Source organism: Rhineura floridana, chromosome 5 (assembly GCF_030035675.1).
Source record: "Rhineura floridana isolate rRhiFlo1 chromosome 5, rRhiFlo1.hap2, whole genome shotgun sequence".
In the NCBI taxonomy this organism is placed as follows: Eukaryota; Metazoa; Chordata; class Lepidosauria; order Squamata; family Rhineuridae; genus Rhineura; species Rhineura floridana.
The window spans coordinates 30,222,189-30,247,105 of record NC_084484.1 but is presented as its reverse complement, the minus strand read 5'-3'; positions in this window follow the sequence as shown (position 1 = coordinate 30,247,105).

The window sequence follows — 24,917 nt, the reverse complement described above, 5'->3', positions numbered from 1 at the left end:
CATGAGCATATATGTGAAATTCAGATTTTTTGCGCCAATATGCATAATTTTACACTTGTTTGTATTGAATTGCATTTGCCATTTTTCCGCCCATTCACTCAGTTTGGAGAGGTCTTTTTGGAGCTCTTCGCAATCCCTTTTTGTTTTAACAACCCTGAACAATTTAGTGTTGTCAGCAAACTTGGCCACTTACAGAAACTGAAATTGCATTATAAGTAATTATAGTGGGTTTTTTAAACTAATGTGCATTAGTGTCATATACAGGAAAATTTAAGCCAGCAAATTTTAAAGTGAAGAGTAACCTTGTTCATTTACTGACTTACACATTGCATTTTTACATAGTTTCTGAACATATATATTCTGATACCATTACATTACAAAAATCACACTGAGTGTGACCAGAGTTCATTTAGGCTTAGTTCACACTGTCCTACGCTTGTATGGAATTCTCAGGAAGCAAGGAGACTATCATGTTGCAGTCTTTGAAAGAAGCATTTGGTGTATTTGGTGTAGATTTCCATCACTTCAACCCTTATTCTTATCAAATAGTAGAAAGGAGAACCAGCTCTGCTGCTACTATGCACCAACACATTCTGCTTGGCAGCTATGGCTATATTATGGATTGTTCAGGCACCTGCTGCTTTAGCCTAGTCAGAAGAGATCAGCCACTAGAGCAAACAAGGAACTCTTGTTGCTGTTCAGACATTCAAATCACATTGAATGAATGTGTGTCACTGGGGAGCGAGGGGAACCTCCCTGATCATGGCTTCCTGATCACATGAGATATCTTCATGTGTACAGCTGAACATGCATGTGCTATAATGAACATGCATAGGATGATGATGATGATGATGATGATGATGATAGTTTATTTATACCCCGCCTTATGGCCAAAAGGCCCTCAAGGCGGCTTACAAGAAAAACACAAATATAAAAATACATCAATAAAACAAGACAATTTACAAAAATTAAATAACAAATAACATTATTACACAATAAAATTAACAGCAAGTGATCAAACACTAAAAACATATTTTTTAAAAATCTTAAAAACAATTACACTACAGATGCAGACTGGGATAAAATAGTTAACCCAAGCAGGTCAACTTTCTTCAGCTCAGAACTGCTTCCATCATCATCACCACTGTGCAGTTCTTACCACAAGCAAAGAACTCATCACGGCTGCTGTTTCAGTTTTCCACCGATGGTTCCCCAGAACTGCTTCCCCACCTGCATCCTTGCCTTCGTTTCTACTATCATGCCATCTTTCATTGAAATGTAGGGATTGCCTGGAGCAGAAGACACAAAATGAAGGCAGGGTAGGTAAGTGGCAACAGCTGCAGCAGCACCCAGAGTCCTTCCAACACACACACACACAACCCTCCACACACAGCCCTCCACAACCAGCACCCATGTGCACCTGAAAAGGACTGCAAGAAGGCCAAAGAAACAGAAAACGATACATATGAACATATGAAGCTGCCTCCTTTTGAGTCCACCTTGCCCAATACTGTCTACTCTAACAGGGAGCAAGGTAGAGGCTGGGGGCTGGGAGAGGACAAATGCTCAGCTTCCTGCCTGCTGCCATGCCTGAAGTGATAGGAGCTGCCCAGTGGGGTTTGCAATGTGGGTTCGAGAGCTGGTTCAAGGCACCCTTTCTCTTTTGCCCCTGACATGACTATTACTGAACACAGGCATGTGGACAGTTACTGGACACAGGCACGCACAAGGTGAGAGGAGCTATTTTCTCCCGATTACCATGACGGGGCTTGAAGTCACATCTCCAGTTTGGAAAGCTACTGTGTGGTTATGGCTTCCTTTGCTGCCTCTCCTAGTCAAGCCCTTTCCCTGCTCGGCGAAGACTCGTTTCCTCCCCTCCGTGCACCTTGAACCCTTGTCCCAAGGAGGACCATGTGTCCTCTCAATGGTCCTCTTGCCAAGGGAGCTGTTTGGATGTCATGTTCTGCTGTATCGCCTTCTTTCCCTTTGTGTGTTGCAATCAAAATGGTACTTATGAGGAGCATGTGGTATAAGAGATTTGAATCCTTGCCGCCAGGGATGATTAGGGCCTCACAGCAGTTGGGTCATTGCAGGACAGGGTGCTGTGACATTGTTAGGGTTGTGTGCGAAGTGGGATAGGAAACCGTTCTGGGGGCATGCCTCCACTGATGTTAGTGGTCCCTCCATGTCTGCATGATGGGTGTCCTCACAGCATTGGTGGGCACTGGTCCTGTAGATTCTGGAGATGTGACCATTGTTGTTTTCCCCCCTCAACATGGGGTGTATTCCCTTTCCTCTTCTCAGCTGAGTGAGTACAGTGGCACCCTCAGGGCAGGACTTTGGGTGAGAAGTCCACTTAACAGAATAAGCAGGAAGGGTCCTTAAACAGAGCAGGGATTGCTTACCACAGTTCGGGATATTACCATCTAAAAAGTGGGGAAGGGGGAGAAGACCATTCCCTTTTTTTCTTTCTGCCTCCTTGCATTGACTGATATATTACTATTATGATTTGTTTATATACTGCTTTTCGGCCCAGAGGGTCCCAGGATCTTAGGGTACAAAGAGGTAAAATAGCCTTAGGGCCTATATGCAGCTGCCTTATACCAAGTCAGGCCATTGATCCATATACCTCAGCATGTGCTGCTTTCACACATGGGGCTAATAGCGCTAGTTTAACGGATTAAAAAGGTAGCGCTTCGTTCCGGATTTCAAAAATCCCTTTCACACTGCAGTACCTGTTATACTGGCATTTTGCGCAACAGTCTTTCACACACAGAGTGGAGTTTTTCTCTCCCCCCCTTCATTTGGCCTCACGCGACACCGGATGAGCAGGTCTTCACCCACCTTTGATTTGAGGCCTGTTCTTTCGGTGTGTGCAGGGGTTGAAAGAGGCGTGATCGCGATCAGCTGAGAGGCGTGGCAGCGCAGCAGCAGAGGCGGTGGTAAGGGCGGGAATGCACTGCGTGCTGGGATGGCTGTTTGTAAGGGTGGGAACGCACTGCATGCTGGGATGCCTGTCACGTGAGCAGCAGCAGCTAGCGCAAAACTCCCGCGATCTTCCTTGTCTCCGGCCTTGCTATCGGATTATTTCAGGTATCATTTATTGCGGAATTTAGCGCTATACTTGCACTACATTCCACCAGAATTCCGGAGCTACCCGTTATGTCGTGTGAAAGCTCAAATTTTATGCGCAAATTAACAGGAAATAAATCATCAGAATAACAGAATAAAGTGCAGTGTGAAAGCACCCATTGTCTACAGTGGGTGGTAGCAACTCTCCAGCATTTCAGACCGTGGACATTCCCGACCCTATCTGGAGATACCAGGGATTGAACCTGGGACATTCTGCATGCAAAGCAGATGCTCTTCCACTGAGCTATGGCCTTTTCCACCACAGAGCTACAGCCCATCCCATTAGCCTTGCCTAGGCTAACAGACTGCTGTACTCTTGAGTAAAACATTTGCCACTGTTTAGGGCTTCAACAAAACTCGCATTTAAATAAATCCACACGTATATAACATAACGGTGTTTTCTGATGCATTTCAGTTGCTAAAAGTCACACAGATTAACAGGGATTTCAAATTTGCTATCCTTTCCTTTTTGCTAGATTTATTTTCAAACCTTTTTAATAAGAAAAATAGCAGGCATAGTTAAAGGCTCATTTTTAAATTAAGTAGATGGAATTACCAGTTCCTTGCAGCTTTTCCAAAGCCCTTTAAAGGCCTTCACAATCTATGGATATGGAACATGCACAGGATATGGTGGACCCAGACTGCCTCCTTCCATGTTCATTCATTATATATCAGTTTTGAATGCCTGAGAAGGGCTTAAGATGAGCATCATTGATTTTAAAAAAAACATACAAGGAAATTTTGAAAAGTGTTCAGAATATTTTGTAGTTCTCCTATGGTCCAGGGTTCTAAGCTACTACATTATCATAAAAGTCAGGAATAATGTCTGTATTTGGGAGGCACTCGACACTCCAGACACGGATCTAGAGGTCAGAAGTATATTGAGTCACATAACCAGACTCCTTCAGAGGTATTGCCTTGAAGTAAGAGCTCCATAGTTCTGGAGCACATGAACTGTGACACGTTACCTACAAAAGCCAAGGAGAAATATGACAGAAAATCTATATTATCTAACCATACAATAGTTTCATTTTCCTTACATGTGAAACAATAATAATATGTTTACCATGAGTTCAATAAATCCATTAGGAGCCTGACAAACCTGCTTTGCTGGCCACATCTCATCACTAGCCACATATTGGCATTCTTTTCTGTACGGCATGAAGATAGAACACAATAATAAGCCTAGCGGTAGTATAAGCTAACCCAGAATGCACTGGGTCAACTCTGGCTGAGCAGGAGTTATAAATGGAAGCAGGAGCTGCTTCCAGATGAGTATGGCTCCTAGCACTACCCAATCATTGCTCTTCCATTTTAAGCTACAAGTGAAATTGCTATTGATTTTCCACATTAACAGGAGTATTGCACATTTTGTGTGTGTATGTTCTTCCTGCTAAGTTTTGCCCACACATTGGGTCTGACATAACTGCGGTGGATATCCTGTTCCATGGGCACTCAAGGGAAAGCAGACAGTGCCCAGAAATGTCCAGTCAAGATAGGTGAAGGCCAGTCAATGTCCACAAAGTCAAGTCATAATTAGCAAAGTCAAATCAACTAGGTAAAGTCTGGTCAGAAGCTCTCTCTCATCGAAACAAAAACAGGACGATGGCTAGCTCCAAGGAAGTCTTACTGGCTGAAGCTCTCTTCTGCTAAGGTAGCCGTAGGAGGAACAGAAATTATACTGATTGATTTTATAAGGTAGCTGTAGGAAGATGTTGTCCCAGCAGGGAGCTAAAGCCTACTGAAGGCCTATGTAGGCTGACAACCCTTGTTTTAGTGCTTATATTGGAACTGCATTGTTATACTGACTTTGTAGCCTGCTTTGGGATCACTTGTTTGATGAAGGGCGGGTTAAAAATGAAATAATAATAATAAAAAACCCATAATGCTATTTTTTGGGGGGGTAATAACTTTCCAGTCACCACCATTTTAGCAACCTTCTTAATACAAAGGTGCTGCTTTTTAAAAATCACTTTAAAAAAATTAGCATGATGGTGTTATAGCAGTAGCATCGTACCTTATATGTGGGGAGAGAGGGGGGGAAGAGATGGGAAAGTGTTTTAGTGATAATTAAAAGATTATTATTATTATTAAAAGTTTAACTGGAAGAGGAGCACTAAAGGCATTGTGGCAGCAGCAGAGATGTGTTTCTATGCTTCTGATCCACCTGGAAAGGGAGGGGCGCAGCTGGGAAGGTGGGATCAGGAAAAGGACACTGAGGACACCCAACCTATAGGAGGAGAAAGGGACCATGGGTGGGGGTGACACCCAAGTGTCATGAGTCCTGTGGAAAGGGTGTGGAGTGATAAAGAGGATGAAGAGGAGACAGACTCGGACTTGGAGGAAGGCACTAGTGATGTGGAGGCTGGTAAGAAAGGGTCAGAGAAGTTGCCTTTCCATGCTTTTGATCCACCTGGACCTGCAACAAAGTCTTAGTGCAGTGTAGTTGTGCCTTATTTCTAGTAAAGATGCTGAATCCTGTGTAACCTGTAAGCTGATTCATGCTCTGAACGGAAACTTTCCATTAAATCTACTAAAGAAAAGCACACCCATGTGTCTGCGTCTGCCTTCTACTGGTGCGGACAGGACACCAAGGCTCACACAGCTAGAGAAATGCCAGAGAGAAAGGGAGGGCAAAGCAGCAGTGAGTTTTGACTGTGGATGAAGAGAGACAGAGAGAGAGAAGGAGAGCGTGCAAGGTGGTGAACAGCTGTTGGAAGATATGACGGGGAGAGCTAGAAAGCATGTGATGGAAAGGGAAAGAGCCAGAGAGGGTTCAATGTGCAGAGTGATGGTGTGAAGGTACAAAAGTTGAAGATTCAAGAGGAGTGGGACTGAAGGAGAGCAAAACCAAGTGGGCTTTTGGTAATGCATGCATGTGGGAGGATACAGAAGGAGGAACGGGGGCAAGAGAGAAGGAGCAAGCAAAGGCTACTGGGACAGCAGGGCAGAACGGAGGTGTGTGTGGCAGGGAAGGACCAGACAGCAGAGAAGTTTAGGAAACATACAGAGAGGCAAACACAAGCAAAGGTAGAGGAGAGAGAAACAAAAAGAGATGGAGGAAAGTTGCAGGAGCTTGAAATAAACCCAGAGTATGATAACTGGAGGGGAGGAAAAGGAGAAAGGCAAATCTAACAGAAAGTTAACTGGCCAGTACTTCCTCAGCGGGAGGGAATAGGCAAAGGTAGGAGGATATTGAGTATTTCTAGGGTTAACTATCCCAGGGGTGGGCCATAGACGAAGCAAATCTAGAAAACCTTATAGTGTACGTGTCTCACGATGAAAAGAATATCTAGCATGAACATGTGAAGGATTCACCATGCATCTCTGATGTATAGAGAAACCCTTGGTTTCTGAGGAAATGTAGGACTCACCGAGAAGGAAGTCTTACAGACACCTAGACCTGTGGAAATTTTGCTACTCTTCCATTTTTCGGGGGGGGGGGGAGTCTTATGTTCTGTGGTCTGAGAAAAGACAGAACCACTGCAGTGAAAATGCAGAGTGATGACATCATGTGGATTCCCCATAAAGAGTAACTGAAGCATGGCAATTCTATACTGAATACCTTGTGTTGAAGCATCCATCGGTTCAGGTCACACAAGAAATAACAACTTACACAAGATCCAATATTTTTGCGCTCCATGCGGGCACATCAAAAATTCAACTGACACTTCACAGTCTTTTTTAGGAATAATAATTCAGACGAAGTACAATGGCCATTGTCAGCCAGTGACATCTGCATCTAAATCAATGACTGATGCCAAAAGCAGGTATGTATACATGAAAAACGTTTTGTAGAGGTTCTTGTTTTGTTTTTATCACTTTCAGCAGTATATCCATGGTAGGGTTGCCAGGTCAGAAGCATCCCAAACTCTGAGATTTCAGGGGTAGGTCCTAGTGATGTCACAAGGTGGGGCCCTATTGATGTCATTAAGCATTATATGTTAAGCATCGACCACAGTTGCTTGGAGCATACCACTTAAACAAAAAAAAGTTCTCTGATTGGAAATGAAGATAGAAATCTTAGCTAAATGAGGGTGTTCCCAGGTACAGCTGAAGTGATGGGATCATTCCTTCTAACGTGTTTGGAGAGCCTGGTAGGGAACATTCAATCTAGCCTACTTGCGTCTTCTGGCAAGAAGGGTTTAAGTGCCCTCAGGCCAGGCCAGTCACCAGAAGGCCATTGGAGGAAGAAGCAAGCCTAGTGTTGTGGAGATGTTAGATGGGAGCACTCAGGAGTAAAGATGGATGTCCCTGAAGGCTGTAATTCTAAACACACTTACTAAAGGACTAAGCTCCATAGAACACAATAGGACTTACTTCTGAGTAGATATGGTTAGGATTGTGCTGTTGGTAAGGCTTGACTGGGGATCCTCTGCAACAATATCGATATCAAAGCAGGTTTGGCAACTCCCTGTCTATAATGCCCTGTCTGCCTTTAACATGGCTGCTCCAAACCTCTTTACAGACTTGACCCTTCACTGCAGAGAGAGGTTTGGGAAATGAGTAAGAGTTAAGAAGATTCTCTACTCTTTCCTGCCTACTTCTGTGGGCTGCTATAAATGCACTTTGACAGCCAGCCCAATTCCAGTGAGTAATAATTGACAGAAAGAAAACACAAATGGTTTGGTCTACCTTTACAGGCAGTAGATTGGGAACAACAGCAATTGAAGCCACACTTCCCAATATGTGAATCCTCTTTTACCACTATTGGGCAAGAAACAAACCATCATACAAACAACAAGGTGCATCATCGTAGGGTTGCCAGGCTCAGGGCCTGAGACTGATCCTGTATCTTTAGGAGAAGAGAAAGTCAGCCAAATGCAGGTGTTCTTGCAACATTGTAATGGGAAAAACCACAAAGTGGAATTCTCCCTTCCCCCTGCATAACTTTGAAAGATACAGAAGACCTCTTGGTTGCCAGGTCCGGCCTCCAAGAGGTCTTCTGTATCTTTAAACGTTGTGCAGAGGGGAGAATTTCACCTTGTGGTTTTTCCCATTACAGTGTTGCAAGAAAACCTGCACTTGGCTGAATTTTCTCTTCTCTTAAAGATACAGAATCCTTCTCAGGCCCTGAGCCTGGCAACCCTAATTGTGGTCCATTGCCTCATGAACTGCCTGGCCATGGCTTGAGGTACAAGCAAGACAACTTGTCACTCTCTATAGCTAAGAACAGAATGAGACAAACCAAAGTAAAAACAGGAAATATTTCCTCAAGAAAATGATATGTTGAAGTTAAATTGGGGGTTATTTGGGGGATGGAGAGAGATCTGAAAATAGATATTAATCCAACCTTGGTTTTAAATTGCTAGAACATATATTTTGTGAGTATTTGCAGGATTTTGAACTTAATATCTCATTGAATTTATGCAAGGCTCCTTGCAACATATCACAGGTTTTGAGTAACTGCTTTGAGTAACTGTTCAGTGCTACACATGTCTACTCAGAAGTAAGTCCTACTGAGTTAAATGAAGCTTATTCGCAAGTAAATGGGTATAGAATTGCAGCCACAGCGGGTGTTGTTGATGAATTATGGTTGCAACAGATACAATGTCTCTGCTCTTCTTTAAGAACATAAGAACATAAGAAGAGCCTGCTGGATCAGGTCAGTGGCCCATCTAGTCCAGCATCCTGTTCTCACAATGGCCAACCAGGTGCCTGGGGGAAGCCCACAAGCAGGACCCGAGTGCAAGAACACTCTCCCCTCCTGAGGCTTCTGGCAACTGGTTTTCAGAAGCATGCTGCCTCTGACTAGGGTGGCACAGCACAGCCATCATGGCTAGTAGCCATTGATAGCCCTGTCCTCCATGAATTGGTCTAATCTTCTTTTAAAGCCATCCAAGCTGGTGGCCATTACTGCATCTTGTGGGAGCAAATTCCATAGTTTAACTATGCGCTGAGTAAAGAAGTACTTCCTTTTGTCTGTCCTGAATCTTCCAACATTCAGCTTCTTTGAATGTCCACGAGTTCTAGTATTATGAGAGAGGGAGAAGAACTTTTCTCTATCCACTTTCTCAATGCCATGCATAATTTTATACACTTCTATCATGTCTCCTCTGACCCGCCTTTTCTCTAAACTAAAAAGCCCCAAATGCTGCAACCTTTCCTCGTAAGGGAGTCGCTCCATCTCCTTGATCATTCTGGTTGCCCTCTTCTGAACCTTTTCCAACTCTATAATACCCTTTTTGAGATGAGGTGACCAGAACTGTACACAGTATTCCAAATGCGGCTGCACCATAGATTTATACAACGGCATTATGATATCGGCTGTTTTATTTTCAATACCTTTCCTAATTATCCCTAGCATGGAATTTGCCTTCTTCACAGCTGCCGCACACTGGGTCGACATTTTCATCGTGCTGTCCACTACAACCCCGAGGTCTCTCTCCTGGTCGGTCACCGCCAGTTCAGACCCCATGAGCGTATATGTGAAATTAAGATTTTTTGCTCCAATATGCATAATTTTACACTTGTTTATATTGAATTGCATTTGCCATTTTTCCGCCCATTCACTCAGTTTGGAGAGGTCTTTTTGGAGCTCTTTGCAATCTCTTTTTGTTTTAACAACCCTGAACAATTTAGTGTTGTCAACAAACTTGGCCACTTCACTGCTCACTCCTAATTCTAGGTCATTAATGAACAAGTTGAAAAGTACAGGTCCCAATACCGATCCTTGAGGGTCTCCACTTTCTACAGCCCTCCATTGGGAGAACTGTCCATTTATTCCTACTCTCTGCTTCCTGCTTCTTAACCAATTCCTTATCCACAAGAGGACCTCTCCTCTTATTCCATGACTGCTAAGCTTCCTCAGAAGCCTTTGGTGAGGTACCTTGTCAAACGCTTTTTGAAAGTCTAAGTACACTATGTCCACTGGATCACCTCTATCTATATGCTTGTTGACACTCTCAAAGAATTCTAATAGGTTACTGAGACAGGACTTTCCCTTGCAGAAGCCATGCTGGCTCTGCTTCAGCAAGGCTTGTTCTTCTATGTGCTTACTTTATCTAGCTTTAATAATACTTTCTACCAGTTTTCCAGGGACAGAAGTTAAGCTAACTGGCTTGTAATTTCCGGGATCTCCTCTGGATCCCTTTTTGAATATTGGCGTTACATTGGCCACTTTCCAGTCCTCAGGCAATGAAGGATGACAATGATTGGCTTATCATTTTGGCCTATCGCTCCACCATTTATCATGAATTTGTCATTTGTGATTATGGCTGTAATCCTAAGTACCCATTGGACATAGTGAGTCTTACCTTTGGGTGAATATTCCTAGAATTTGACTGCAATTTCATAATCTTGAACAATGTCCATGGAACAGCCTGAAACAGCTTAATCATATGGTAATTGCAATTATCACGTCAGTGTGTGATAATGCTCACATCAGTCATCACAGATCATTATCTCTACCACCTCTGACTAATACTTCAAAATGGGAATCAAGTTTGGATTGGAGTGCAACAAGACATTTGGTGACTCACCAAGTAATGATTTATGCTAACTGAATATCTGCTTTCAGATTCTCACATTCATCAGCATTTATTTTAAAGCCTAAATTTTTGCCACTACCATTCTGACATGACAGCAAAAAGGAACTGTCACGAAATCTAATTCGGACAATCTACACTTACCAGATCTCTGTAATTTTAATTCAGCTCTTCTGATACCTTTAATCAGTTGCCAATAACATGCACATTGATCTGGTATATCAGCTGGAAGCTTTATTTTTTATAAACAAGTATTTTAAACCATAAATATATGGCACAACAAGGAGTAATGTTGTATGGCATCCCTGTGGGACTTCCCATAATTGTCACTTATGTTTTCAAAAATGTATGCCAACTTGCTCGCTTTCAGTAATTTAAAAATTTCAGTACTGAAGATGAATTGAAGTTTGTATTGACTAAATTAAATACCCCATTTATCATAAGAGGGGAAGAGCTTCAAGGACCTCACATGACTAAAATCCATAATATGTCTAGAAGATTTGTTCTCTGGGCTTTTAAAAATATTTAATTGCTGTCGTTTGGGTTTTTTCCCCCTTAGTTGTATTATTCAAGAATAGCAAACCTTAAGTAAATTTTGAAATGCAAGGTACAGAGCCCATTAGATAGCAAGGTTTAAAATTATGTTGGTAGAGAAAGGACGAAGAAATTGATTTTAGATAAAGTCCAACACTGCTTTCTGAGCTGTTTTTTTGTACAGTGTTTTTCTGCATAAATATTGGTTCACTTCTGCTTCAGTCTGTCATGAAGCCAACCTAAAGTTCAGAGATCCTCTGATAACCAAATAGTTCTAGACTTTGCAGTTATGCTATTCAGTTAATTCTGGATGGTTTTGCAGATTTACTATCAGAATCTCTGTGGCTAAAAATCTAAGTGAACTTACTTTCCATAAATTCAAGAATACTTATTGGTGACACTACATGTGTACCCATACTAATATGTTTTGCGATAATTCCACATGAATATCTACTCAGTCCTTAACTGCTTATAGGTGAAATGACATACAGGACAGAACCATTATTAAGACTTTGCAGCAGAGTAAGATCCGCACACGTACGCACAAGCACAAGCCATCATAGCCACCTAAAATGTAAGTGTGCTGAAATTCCCTTTAAATCAATGGACTTTGCACTTTGCAGTCTTGATAATAATAATATTAAAAACCCTGCTTTTAAATGTGCATGCAAGGAAATTAAGGCTGCAAACCCATACATGCTTACTTGGGAGTAAATCTCATTGAAACTGGTGAGATTTACCATCTGAGAAACACATCTAAGATTAGGTTGCTTTGTTTTGGACTGCCATCAAGTCGCTTCCGACTTATGGCAACCCTATGAATAGGGTTTTCATGGTAAGCGGTATTCAGAGGGAGTTTACCATTGCCTTCCTCTGAGGCTGAGAGGCAGTGACTGGCCCAAGGTCACCCAGTGAGCTTTGTGGATGTGTGGGGATTTGAACCCTGGTCTCCCAGGTCATAGTCCAGCACCTTAACCACTACACTACACTGGCTCTATAACTAAGATTAGGTTAGAAAGCTGAAATTGTAGGCATGCTTGAGACAAATGGGGTTTATTTCTGAGTAAGCACACTTAGACTTGCACACTTCCTTGAGAGCACCCTTGAACGCAGTGAGACTTATTTCTGAGCAAACTTGCCCAAGATCAGGCTGCGTGACTGCCATCTTTGGCACTTGTTTGGAAGGAAGCCCATTGAACTTGGTGGGGTTTGTTTACTTCTAAGTAAAATGCATGAGCAGGATCACAGAGACTTTACTTGCAGGTAATTTCCGGAGCTATTATTAAATAGTTGTACACAAGTTAGATGATGATGATGTCACTATTGCACAAGTTATTCAGTTCAAAACCCACAAACCAAAGGCTTTTGAGATGGACCTTAGGTGATTGTACACTTCAGTCCAGCTCCAATGGGTAAGCTAGGCTGCCTGGAGGGTACTGGAAAACTTTTTTCAGTTTTAAAGATACTGTATTCCACCAGACTCCAGGCTATTTCCTCAATTATTTGGCCCTCACCCCAAAAAAGTCTCTGCTCATCCCCACTTAGAGTTTGTTATCCCATGTATATTCTGTCCCCAAATTTCATGTTCTTGTGTGAAAAAACAATATCACTGTGGCTGTTTTAATTAAAAAAAAAACTTTAAAGGTGTCTAACATGAAAACTTTGGTGGCTACCTATTTGATATTTGGCAGGTATTTCCCTCTTTGGGGGCTACCACGTAACCAAATCACATGTCCCTATGTCATCAAACAAGAAAGTGATGGCTGTTTTTGTTTGGCAATGCAAATTAATGGGATTTCTAGATATTTGTCATATGCAGATCTGGATTCAGATCTGGATTGGGTCGAGATGGGTACAAATATGTCCAGACTGAATCAAGCCTTGATTGTGTTTACAAACTGAGGCCACAAATTGGGGTGGAGGGGTCTATGCACAGCCCTAATTCTTACCATTGTATTGAAGGCAAGGCAGGCATCACAAGATCACTGTGGGTCATATTTTGAGCCATATTCTTGCTCCACGTTGGACCAATAAACAGGGAATAGCAGCCCCCATCTTCTTTCTATGAGCTTCCCGGTCATATCTGTTTGGCCACAGTTGGAGGCAAAGTGCTAGTGCCAAGCCACCTTGGGGATGAAAAAGCAGCCTAAAAACTCTTTTGTGAATAAATACACTAGATGAACCCTTGTTGGGCATAGATTATTCTTATATTTTTTATGTCCATTGGATTGCCGCTGAAGTCAGAGTGTCCCTTTCATATAAATGGTTTGCTCACAGTGAACAGTCACTATGGAGAAACTATAAAAACATTCTCCATATGGCTGGCATCTTTTGTGCCCTGATCCCAAGTCACATGTTCATTATTGATTTATTAAAAGTTTTGATAACCTACCCTTCAAATATCCAGATACAAGGTGGGGTACAATGGCATAAAGTAAAACTAATAAAGCAAAGTGATGCAAAAAAAACAAAAAGCAACCGTGCCATAACAAATAGAGGCAGCTAGAAACAGCAGAGCAGAGTAAACCATCACCAGCTTAAACCTTTGAAAATGTCTTGGCAGATAGAGTAAGCCCTGGCAATGAAATAATTGTAACCTTGGTGAAGTCATGCTTCTAAGGAGAGGGCCTTCCACAAACAGGGTGTCACCACAGAAAAGGCTCTCTCCCTCATTGCCACATAGCAAACTTCCCATTGTGATGGGACAAGGAGATGTGCCACCTCTGAAGATCTTAAGATGATCGGTGTGTATCTGCTCTGTGTGGGGGTCAATAATGAGGTGAATTGGGGTGATCTAGGGAACTCCCCCCCTCATTTAAAGCACTGTATCCTACTGGAGACCTGTAATGGCCTATTGGAAACCCTGTAAAACCTAGGCCAGTAAGTCTATCACTGAACACAAACAACCACCAGAAAGAAAGGCTTGTGTGAAGCTGCAAAGTTTTAAAAAATGCAGAACCAAGAAGACACACAATTCAGTCTCCTCTTAATGATGTTACAGTAAGAGAGACACGAGCCCCTGCTATTCCCCCATGGATTATGGAGGGAAAATGTGTGGCTAACACATTTCCCTTTCATTTTGATTGCCTCATAGGATGCTGGAAACATAGAGCCCCCACTGGGACCCTGCTCCCAAAAAGGTTTGTTGTTGTCGTTATGTGCCTCCAAGTCGACTACGACTTATGGAGACCCTATGAATCAGTGACCTCCAAGAGCATCTGTCATGAACCACCCTGTTCAGATCTTGTAAGTTCAGGTCTGTGGCTTCCTTTATGGAATCAATCCATCTCTTGTTTGGCCTTCCTCTTTTTCTACTTCCTTCTGTTTTTCCAAGCATTATTATCTTTTCTAATGAATCATGTCTTCTCATTATGTGTCCAAAGTATGATAACCTCAGTTTCATCAATTTAGCTTCTAGTGATAGTTCTGGTTTAATTTGTTCTAACACCCAATTATTTGTCTTTCTCGCAGTCCATGGTATCCACAAAGCTCTTTTCCAGCACCACATTTCAAATGAGTTGATTTTTCTCTTATCAGCTTTTTTCACTGTCCAACTTTCTCATCCATACATAGAGATTGGGAATACCATGGTCTGAATGATCCTGACTTTAGTGTTCAGTGATACATCTTTGCATTTGAGGACCTTTTCTAGTTCTCTCACAGCTGCCCTCCCCAATCCTAGCCTTCTTCTGATTTCTTGACTATTGTCTCCATTTCGGTTAATGACTGTGCCAAGGTATTGATAGTCCTTGACAAGTTCAATGTCCTCATTGTCAACTGTAAAGGTAAAGAGCCTAAAAAACCTCAAGACCCTGGATGACTGTACCCCTGGACTCGTACCTTCTACCCTTTTGTGCATATTTACACTTTTGCAGCCATAATTCATTTTTCACTTTTTTTTTTTTACACGAAATGACTTTTGCATTCTGCAAGCAAATCTGGGAACATGTTAACTTGTGCTATCACAGTGCCTTGTAGCCAGCTACATTCATCTTACTAATGTTGTTATTCAGGGCAAACAAAGCCCTTCCATTGTCCTCACTCTGAATGTGAGAGGCCTAGAAGCAAAGCATCTCCATAGTCCTCGCACCTGGTATAATGTTCTCCGAGTGGTCACGCTGAGCTGGCAGCTTCCTTGCCCAATATGCTAAGTGGCAATATTTTGCCCCAGTTCAGCTATATTTGCATGACAAATGTTCATTACACGTCACTTCCTATCCACTGCTAGATTAGGGATTCCCAAACTGTAGTCCGTTGACTACAAGCTTCATTCAGGTGTTCCCAGGCCTGTCTGTAAAAATACAATTATTTGCACAGCACATTACTATGGCTACAGCAGGCAGAAAAATCATGAAGTGGTCCACCAAGACCTTCAGCAAATTTCAGATTGTCGGGGGGGGGGATATTTGGGAACTAAATGATGCTAACACTTAGCTGATGAAGAAGGCCGCAAAATGCATTTCCAACTCCTCGATCACTCTGGAGTATAGAGTAGATCCGGAGAATGCAAATATTTGCTATCCCTGTTTATAGCAAACATCTAAGAGAGAAGCTCTTTAAAAAAATTTTCCATTAACATTTTTAAATGAAAAATGCCATTATTTCATGGTGATGTTATAAACTTGCAATCTGAACTGGCGAGAATGATCTGCGTCATAAATACAAAGGAGGAGAAAAAACAGTATAATTACTTCTGCATGATCTGTCTCTCCTTGCAAAATAGAAATGCTATGAAACTTTTACAAAGGGGGATCTTAAACACTGAAAACTCAAGAGTCTTGCGATATGAATTGTCCTGTGAAGGAATGAATGCATGTGCACCCTCACAGGTACTGAAAGTGCAATCCAAGTTAGAAAATCTCCTCCTCCTATGATTGTTTGTAAAGTGAAGAAGACACTGTAATGATGCTGAGAACTTCCTTTCCCACTGGGGACTGCAGTTCCCATGACACCTGGTGGAAAATGTCAGCATAAGTTTTCCCAGAATGCCATGGACCATTGCTACGTCTGAGGCATTCTGGGAAAGTAATGGTGATTGGCAGCAAGTAGTCACTGAGTGGAGTTCCATCAAGAGAGAAAAAGGAAAACCTCACCACTGTCATGTCGTCAATTGTAAGCCTGCCCCAACCCTTCCAAAACTCCCTCCTCCCAATTGCCAACATGCCCCCCAGAATTTTGCCTGGAAATGTGGCAGTGATTTGGAGGGGTCATTTTCATTCAGCACTCAGAGGAGCCAATGGGTTGACTCAATATATGATTACTTCAGATGTTCATATGGCACACCTAATTTTGAAGAGAACACAGAGAGAAATTCTCCTTTGGTCCTTTCTAAAAGTCTTCAAGTGACTGGAAGACTCAGCTGAGCAGAGAAGTGAAGATTGGCTGTTTTATTCATTAATGCACTCATTCATTCATACATTTATTTATACACCATTTTTTGGCTCAAAGCGGTAAACATATGAATTCAAAAGAAAAAAACAATGAAATAACAATAAATACAAAAGTACAATAAATCAATACAGTTATCAATCAAAATAGCAAGATCACCAGATGTGCCAGCAATAAGACTTACTATGCATTTGTGAGCTCCATTCATGCTCTCACTACAGGCAGTTCCCCAGCATTCTACCTTTCACTTAGAAGCTGGGTGGACTCACATTTGTCTCCCCTCACCACTCCAGCTGCTCCAATCTTTCATCTGGGAGCAAGCCCATCCACAAACAATCACCCAAGGGGAAAGTCCTCACCCCATCACACTCCAAAGGAGCAACCCAAAGATAAATACCCTCTAGTGTTTTCCCTTTGGGCTGCCCAGCTGGCAGCAACCTGCTGCCCCTGGCAGCCTCCAACTAAATAGGCTTTCCCCTGGAAAAGCTACAGCTGTGGCAAAGTTCTTGTTGCTCCCCATGGGTAGGGCTAGCTGGTCAAACCTTCTGGCTGCTCCACGTGCAGGAGCAGATGCAGTAAAGAAAGGCTGGGGAGCCAGCAACAGTCCTATTACTGCTACCTGTAAAATGTAAAAATGTAAAACATTTTTAGAGTGGAGAACTGCATTAGAATGGTCAGGCTGCATGAAAGCCAATAGTCAATGGGCAGCACAATCCAACTCGCAGGTAGCCAGCAAGAGGCAGGAAACTCTGCAGCATCCACTTGCTGCTTGGGAGCCACAAGCCCGGCTGTATGAAGGCTCCATTGGGAGCCGCATGTGGGAGCCAAACAGGAAAAGTCTGCTCCCATGAATAGGTCTACCAGGGAGTAAGCGCTCCCCATAGACCACCACTGTCATTATTTTACTCCACCGGCCTTTTTCCTGGCAGAATTCTCCTATGGAGTGGGACCTTGGGGAGCGCTCCGAGGGGGACTTGGATCTCGCATAAGTCCCCCCTGCAGCTCCTCCCCTGCCACACCCCCAGAACACCCCATTTGGGGGGCTACCACCAGCTTCCACCAGCTCTCCAGGCACCAGGGTGGCCCTCCCCAGCAGACCCCCAGTGGTACTGGCAGGGTCCTGGCAGCACCGCAGCTGAGCTGGGGGGGGCTTCTACTAGCAGAGCCCAATGGAGCCAGGAGCCTGCCAGCTCAGCCAGGGGTCCACCTCATCCAACTCCCCCTAACCCGGTGTAAAATCAAGTTGGATTGGACCCTAAGTTCTGATCCACACCTTACTTTGGGAAGTGCAGATCATGTCACTTCAAATCGCCATTTCCATAGATTGAATTGCTCAAGCATCTGGAGCCCAGACATTCAAATGCAGCCCATGATTATCTCTACACCAGGGCCTGCCACTATAGCGCCCGTGGATGCACATGTGCCCTCATATGCCTTCCCTGGCATCCACAGGATGCCCCCCCTCTGAAATTAGGCTTGATACAATCATTCTATTGTAGTCAATATAATAGGTTGCAGTATCTGCTTGGCTATGGGTATGCCCATTTTGTATAGTTTACAGTTATGCCCCCAGCCCCAAAAAGATTGGCAACTACTTTCTGCACACAGAAACATATACATTCCCACACAACAACCCTATTATGCACTTTAACCACTTTCTCCCAAGCTGTGGCACAGGCAACGGGTTCTTTACCCCCTCTTTGAATCCGTATGACCAGAAATACATTCAGCGCTCTCCTCTTACATGCCCTAGCAAGGTGTGGAAAGCTTTGCCAGTGCATCTGTTGCTGTTCGCTCTTGGAAGATGGAGGATTAAAGTATCCTTTGCCTCTCTTGCTCGCATAGGAATGAGTCAGAAGATGAAGCCATGGTTGCTGTCTCCAGCCCTTGCTCAGTTCAATAGGGCCTCCTTCAAAAATTGGTTGGTTGGTGGCCATAGCAGTACAGGAGAGATTGGGACCTTGTGGCTCTTCACATGTTGCTGGACTTTCCCATCAGACTTAGCCAGCATGGCCAATGGTCAGGGATGATGGAAGATGTTGTCCTGCAATGTCTGGTGGGCCACAGCTTTCCCATCCTTGGTCTACAGCAGCCTTACCCAACCTTTGGGCCCCCAGTTGTTGCTGAACTGCAACTCCATCAACTCCATCTAGCATGACCAATGGTCAGGAATGATGGGAATTGTACTAAAACATCTGGGGACCCAAAGGTTGGGAAAGGCTGATCCACAGCATTTATATTCCCAGGCACTGAAATAAGAAATTCAACACTATCAAGCATCTTTCATTCCCTTTTCCCCCTCCTCTTCTGCCCCCCCATCCATAACATTGCAGTCTAATCAATGATCACTCAGCTCTGTTTCAAAAGGAGGATCTCAGAAAATCAGAGGGCAATTTGCTGATCTGAAGCTGTCAATTAAAAAAAGCCAGTTGTGAGAATAACAAATATTGCTATGTGAACAAGCGTTATCAGACTGTGACCTCATTGTGCAAATTCTTGTACAGAGTCACAGGAGTACATGCACTCAAATCTTCAGAAATTATTAAAATCAATATTAATTAGAGTGAGCCATTCGTCTGATAGCGAGACTAGTGAACAGGGACTACATTAAGTTACCACAGTTCTAAAGTGTGCTATACTTGCAGGCAAAGGAGAAACAGTTCTTATCATGGGGTTTTTTCCATGTCCAAATACATTTGAAGAATAAATTATTAGAGAGTTACAACAGACAACTCCCAAGACAAATGCTATGTGAATATTGCATATTATTTACTCCACCTAGTCCAGCATCCTGTTCTCACAGTGGCCAACCAGAGGCCCACAGGAAACCTGCAGGCAGGACCTGAGCACAAGAGCACTCTCCTGAGTGCAATAATGCCTCCTCCCCACATATGAACCTCAGCATAAAGGAATATGGAAAGGGCCCCAGCTCAGTGGTACAGCATCTGCTTTGCAAGAGTCCCAGGTTCAATCTCCAGCATCTGCAGGTAGGACTGTGAATGTTTCCTGCCTGAAATTGTGGACTGCCCCTGCTACTCAGTGGCAAGCCAGTGTTCTTCAGCCTTGGGTCACCAGATGTTGTTGGATTCTAATTCTCATCATCCCTTGCCAGCTTAGCCAAGGGTCAGGGATGGTGGGAGTTACAGTCCAACAGCATCTGGGCACCCAAGGTTGAAGAGCACGGTAGATAATATAGACCAATGGCCTGACTCAGATGGCTTCCTATGTTCTCAATATCTTGTGAACTTGTTGGGCATGTGCAGTTTGTTTAAAATTAGATTACTGTCATTATGATGATTGAAAAAATACTGTGTATAAGCAGGGAAGGGCCACCGCTCAGTGAGAGTGCATCTGCCTTGCACGCAGAAGGTCCCAGGTTCTGCATCTCCTGTCTGAAACCATAGAGAGCTGCCAGTTGATGTAGACAATACTGAGCTAGATGCACCAATGGTCTAACTCAGTATAAATCAGCTTCCTGTGTTCCAACTATCCACAAACCTTGTGGTCCTTATGTTGTCATTTGGATAGACTAATATAATCAGGAAGGGAGATGACTGCCAATATGTTAGCATCATCCAGGATATTAATAGCTAAATATTGGGGAGGGGGTAAGAATTGTCCTCTTTAAGAGAATGGGAAACCAATATTTGACATAGGATAAAATATTGCGTTCAAGATAACTTGGGAGGAACAGGTTACCAAAAAATTTTTCATTAGAACTGTGGGATAAGTTCATTCTATACCGGAAGCAAAGAAATCAATATCAGGCTGTAAGATAAGTGGTATAATGAATTAAATAGGAGAATAATTTGATTTAACTGAATCCAATGTAATTGTATGATTATAAAATTGTAGGAGCATCAGTTGTGTTGATTTATTTATGACTGATATGAATAATATGGTATATACTAGTATATTTGATTGTGATTAACCCTTTGGTTCTTGAAATGATTTTATTTATTGTACATGTATTATTTCAAACAAATGTGTGTGTATATATATTGCTCCATGCCCCCTCTGTGCCAGAGTGACCCATGAGTGACCCTTAGGAGCAATGTTTGAAGTGTGGTTGCATTGAAGGCAAGGTAAGGGGACAATCTATGGAAGGGCAGGGGGATAGTTGGGGAAAATATGAGGAAAGGAACTGAACTACATAACGTCAGTTCTCTTCAATCTATTCTCCTCTAGAAGCTTGTTATTCTAAAAACAACAACAACCAGCCCTTCTCACCTGTCAAAAGTGGCCCACAGAGGGTGGGCCACTGCTGGATCTGGTCCACTGACCAGATCCATTTCCCCTGACCAGATCCAGTTCCCCACCCGTTTTAGTGGGAGTGCAACCCCATCCAGGACTGGTTGAACACCATGTATCCATACCACAAACCATTCACAAACAGCATCTTGGCCTTGGCTGGATTTTGCCTCAGTTGTTTGGCTCTCATTCAGTCCAATAGTGCAGTATTAGGCATCTGTCCAGCACATCCATCACCACATTTGAAGCACCCCATAGTACACGAGGCTCCTTGATGCCAAACACAAATTCATCAGCACTACCTTATGGGACCTACCATCAAAGTAGGTGGCTAAAGGCACTAGCAGACAGGGGAGCGGAAGCACTAACATGACCTCCTGGCAGGTGGGTTGCTGCTGCTTACCAGGAGGGAGAGTGGGAGGGGCAAAGCAGTAGGGAGTTCATCATTGTTCAAATGCTGCCTAACATTATTGATGAGCTGGGTAAAGTAATTTTGTGAAGACCAAAGTTTTCCTGCATCCATATAATGTCAAAAGATGATAGGAGTCAACCTCAAATCATTAAGAGAGAGGTCAAAAGTGTTCAGCTTTACAGAGAACTTTTGCACAGACTCTCCCATTTATAGGTTAATGAGAAGTCTGTTCTGAAAAGCCAGGAGATCATTAAAGCAGGTGTGTGATACTGGGGTTAACCTTGGAGTACTCTGTGGAGAGGAAATCCACATATTAAAAGGATGTCTGAATTGCTAGCATAAATAACTGAGTGGTGTCTTGCAAAGCCCAAAGGACAATTTACAATGGCTTTGTTATTCAGTAAATTTGATGTCTCAAAATTGTCTGAATAGCCCCATGGTGGCTTATAAGTTTGAGAACAGTAACTAAATTGTCTGGAACGATTACCAGTTTAAGCACAGGCAGGTAGTTGATTTGTGTTGAAGTACTGATTAAAAAGGAAATATAGCCAGGCAGCAAATTTCTATGTCAATTAGGCCACTTCAGCGGTAGGCTTTATACGTTTTTTTAAAAAAAATCTTATGATGTCCAATCACATTTGCTCATCTAAAGACTTTAAAGACATTTCAAGGATTTTTTTCTTGAGTTTGATCCATGCCTATGGATATTTTTTTTAAAAAAAAAAAGGAGAGAAAGGAATTATACAGTATTTAAAGGGGAAATTGTGTTTGATAGACCATTCATTTACATTTATACCACTCTTGATTACTTTTGAATGCAATTGAAAGTGAGCACAGTGAAAGCACAATATGTGCATCTGAACCAGGGCCTACCTGCATAAATAGCTACACAAGTTCATCCACGTCTGTTTTGTTGTGGGCATATTCTATGAGCAAGATCTACTTCCATTGGAGTATCTATGCACAGAGGACTACAGAAGAATCCCCTCGCTGGATTGTCACCTTGCAGTGGTGAGTGGGCTTGCATGTTCCAATGAACCCTGTGAGCGATGCCATTGGGCATCATGTACTCCCAGCAGGGTCACCCATGGCGGTGAGGTCAAGGGAGAGGAACCAGACAAAGAACGATCCAAGAAAGTCCTCAATGGCAGAACAGGTGGAGGATAACAATGTGTACGTTACAACGGCTGTGAAGGCGGATGAAGGCTGCAACAGATAAAAGACTTCCGATCGTCTGGTATCCATGCCATTGGATCCAAGCCTTTTTCTATCAAGATTGTGTGCTGATCGTCGTGTACCAATCTCCCCACATAAAACAAATTCACGCACAGGCGTCTTACAACCAAATTATCTTGGAAGACAATTTTACTTGGTCACGAGTGATCGCCAACCACAGATGAATACCCTTCTCCCCACCTCCCAGTCAGAATCAGAACAGGGCTGAGAAATAAACTACTCCCCCACCTTACAAGCAAGATATTGTTTTCCTGAAATTAATTTTAAGCCTAGTTTAGGCCCTGTTGCATCTCCAGTGATGTCACTGGAAGCATACCATGACCCAACCCCTTGTCACAACCACTGACCTGCTGATCCAACACAAAACCCTTCCCCTCACTCACTTACCTGTCTCTCATCATTCCTTTTTTGCTGCTCTGGGATGGTAGAAGAATGGATGGACGTATGTCATCTTTGTCTTGCTCTGATGTATGACACACTGCTATTGCTGGGAACAGTTATTTCCCCAATACTACTAACATGGGACAGCAACACTGAGAAAACTGCCGTGCCCAGTGCTCCTTACACCTGGCAGACAGCCATAGCAGCATACCAGGCTTTAGAGCACGCCGACATATTACTCCATTTCTCTGCTGGAGCCAGAGCAGTGAGAAGGGTAGTGGGGTGGAGGGATATATGTGGATGAGTGGGAGACAGGGCTGGAGACAAGAAGGCAGAGCTTAAACAGTTCATTCCTGACTCACATTCAAATCCAAGACAAAGAAGAACTTTTTGGGGTAGTAATGCATGTCTCACAGTGATGCAAACAAAAGAGGTCAAGTGATTTCAAAAGTCTTTCTGAAATAGATTGCAAGCCTAGATTGAACCCTCTCACACATCCAACAGTTTACTTAGTTATTTGGTTCCATTTATTTATTTATTTATTTATTTATTTATATACCACCCCATAGCCGAAGCACTCTGAGCGGTTTACAGTAACTAAAAACATTAAAAACATACAAATTTAAAACACATCTTTTAAAAACAATTTAAAACACAATTTAAAAATTTAAAAACACATGCTAAAATGCCTGGGAGAAGAGGAAAGTCTTGCTCTAGCGCTGAAAAGATAACAGTGTTATCAATTTATGAATTGCTTCCTAGAAAATATCTCAAAATATCACAACAGGATCCAGTCCTTCTCCCAACACCTCCCTGGTGGTCCAACACATATCTCCCTCACTCAGTAACATGCCACTGCTGATCTTGTTCAGCTGTCTATGAAGACCTTTCTTTCTAGATAGGCATTGGGATTTCCTAGCTGTTAATTTTAGCTCCACTGATTTATTAATCCTTGGTTTAAGCTGTTTTACCTGCTGCCTCTGTCTTCCTTTTTTATCTGTTATTAAATTCCTGATCTGCATAACACTGAGTGAAATTCAGAAGTCTGGGGGGGTGAACAGTGGCTCTCCAGATGTTGTTAGACTCCAGCTCACATCATCCCTGACCATTCTGATTGAGATGATGGGACCTGGAGCCCGACAGCATCTGGACACCCACAGGTTCCCCAGCCTAGGTCTAGGAGCTCAACTCACAGCTACCCAGAGAAGACCAACTGGTCATCATCATCTCTTTCTCTCTCCACTTTGCTTTTCAAGGTGGGCAAATGTGAACCAGAGCTCATCCCTATAAACTACTTCAGTGCCAGCGACAGGAACTTGGAAGTATTAATAAAATAATACAAGAGTGCCTCTGAATATATGATGATGACACTTCTAGAGGGTATCTTGCTGCACATTCCAGGATTCTAAATCACATGGAAGCCTACACAAGCACAACGAACTCCCCATTGCAAACACTCAACCCAAATCTATTGATGGCTGCAGGGATGGGTCATCAGGAATGCCATGAAGGGTGCAATTGACCCCACTTCCACCTTTTTGGGTTAAGGGTTAAGAAGGTGCTAATAAGAGGGGCAGAGGTTCAGGCTGAATTTCACATTGGTTTAAACTAACTAGTCAATTCTAGTTTTATAGTAAAGATTCTTTTAGCTTGGAAGAAGGAAATTAGTGTGGTTTTTTAAAAAAATAACATCTACTACAACAACTAAAGTCTCAACGCAGAAATACTTACCACCTTGTATTAGCACTAATTTATCCCAAAAGAGTCACACTTAAGATGGTAATGGGGGAATTTCATGTCTTCAGGGTTCCTTCACCTTACTTTGTACAATTCCAAACAAGAGTACACCTGAATTATAGCAGAATATACTCTGTGTATGTGGCTGTTAAATGTTCAGGAGCATTGTTGGTATAAAAGTGTTCAGTCCTAGACAGTAGGCTTTACATGTGCGATCCGACTGAAGAATAAAAACGGAGAGTTGATTTGTAGGCTCACATTTCTTATTCTGAAGATCCAAAAGCCACAGAGGTCATTTGAGTGTGATATGGGATTTCCTTTCAAAAAGGTTTGACTGTTGGTATTGATTAGGTGCTCTG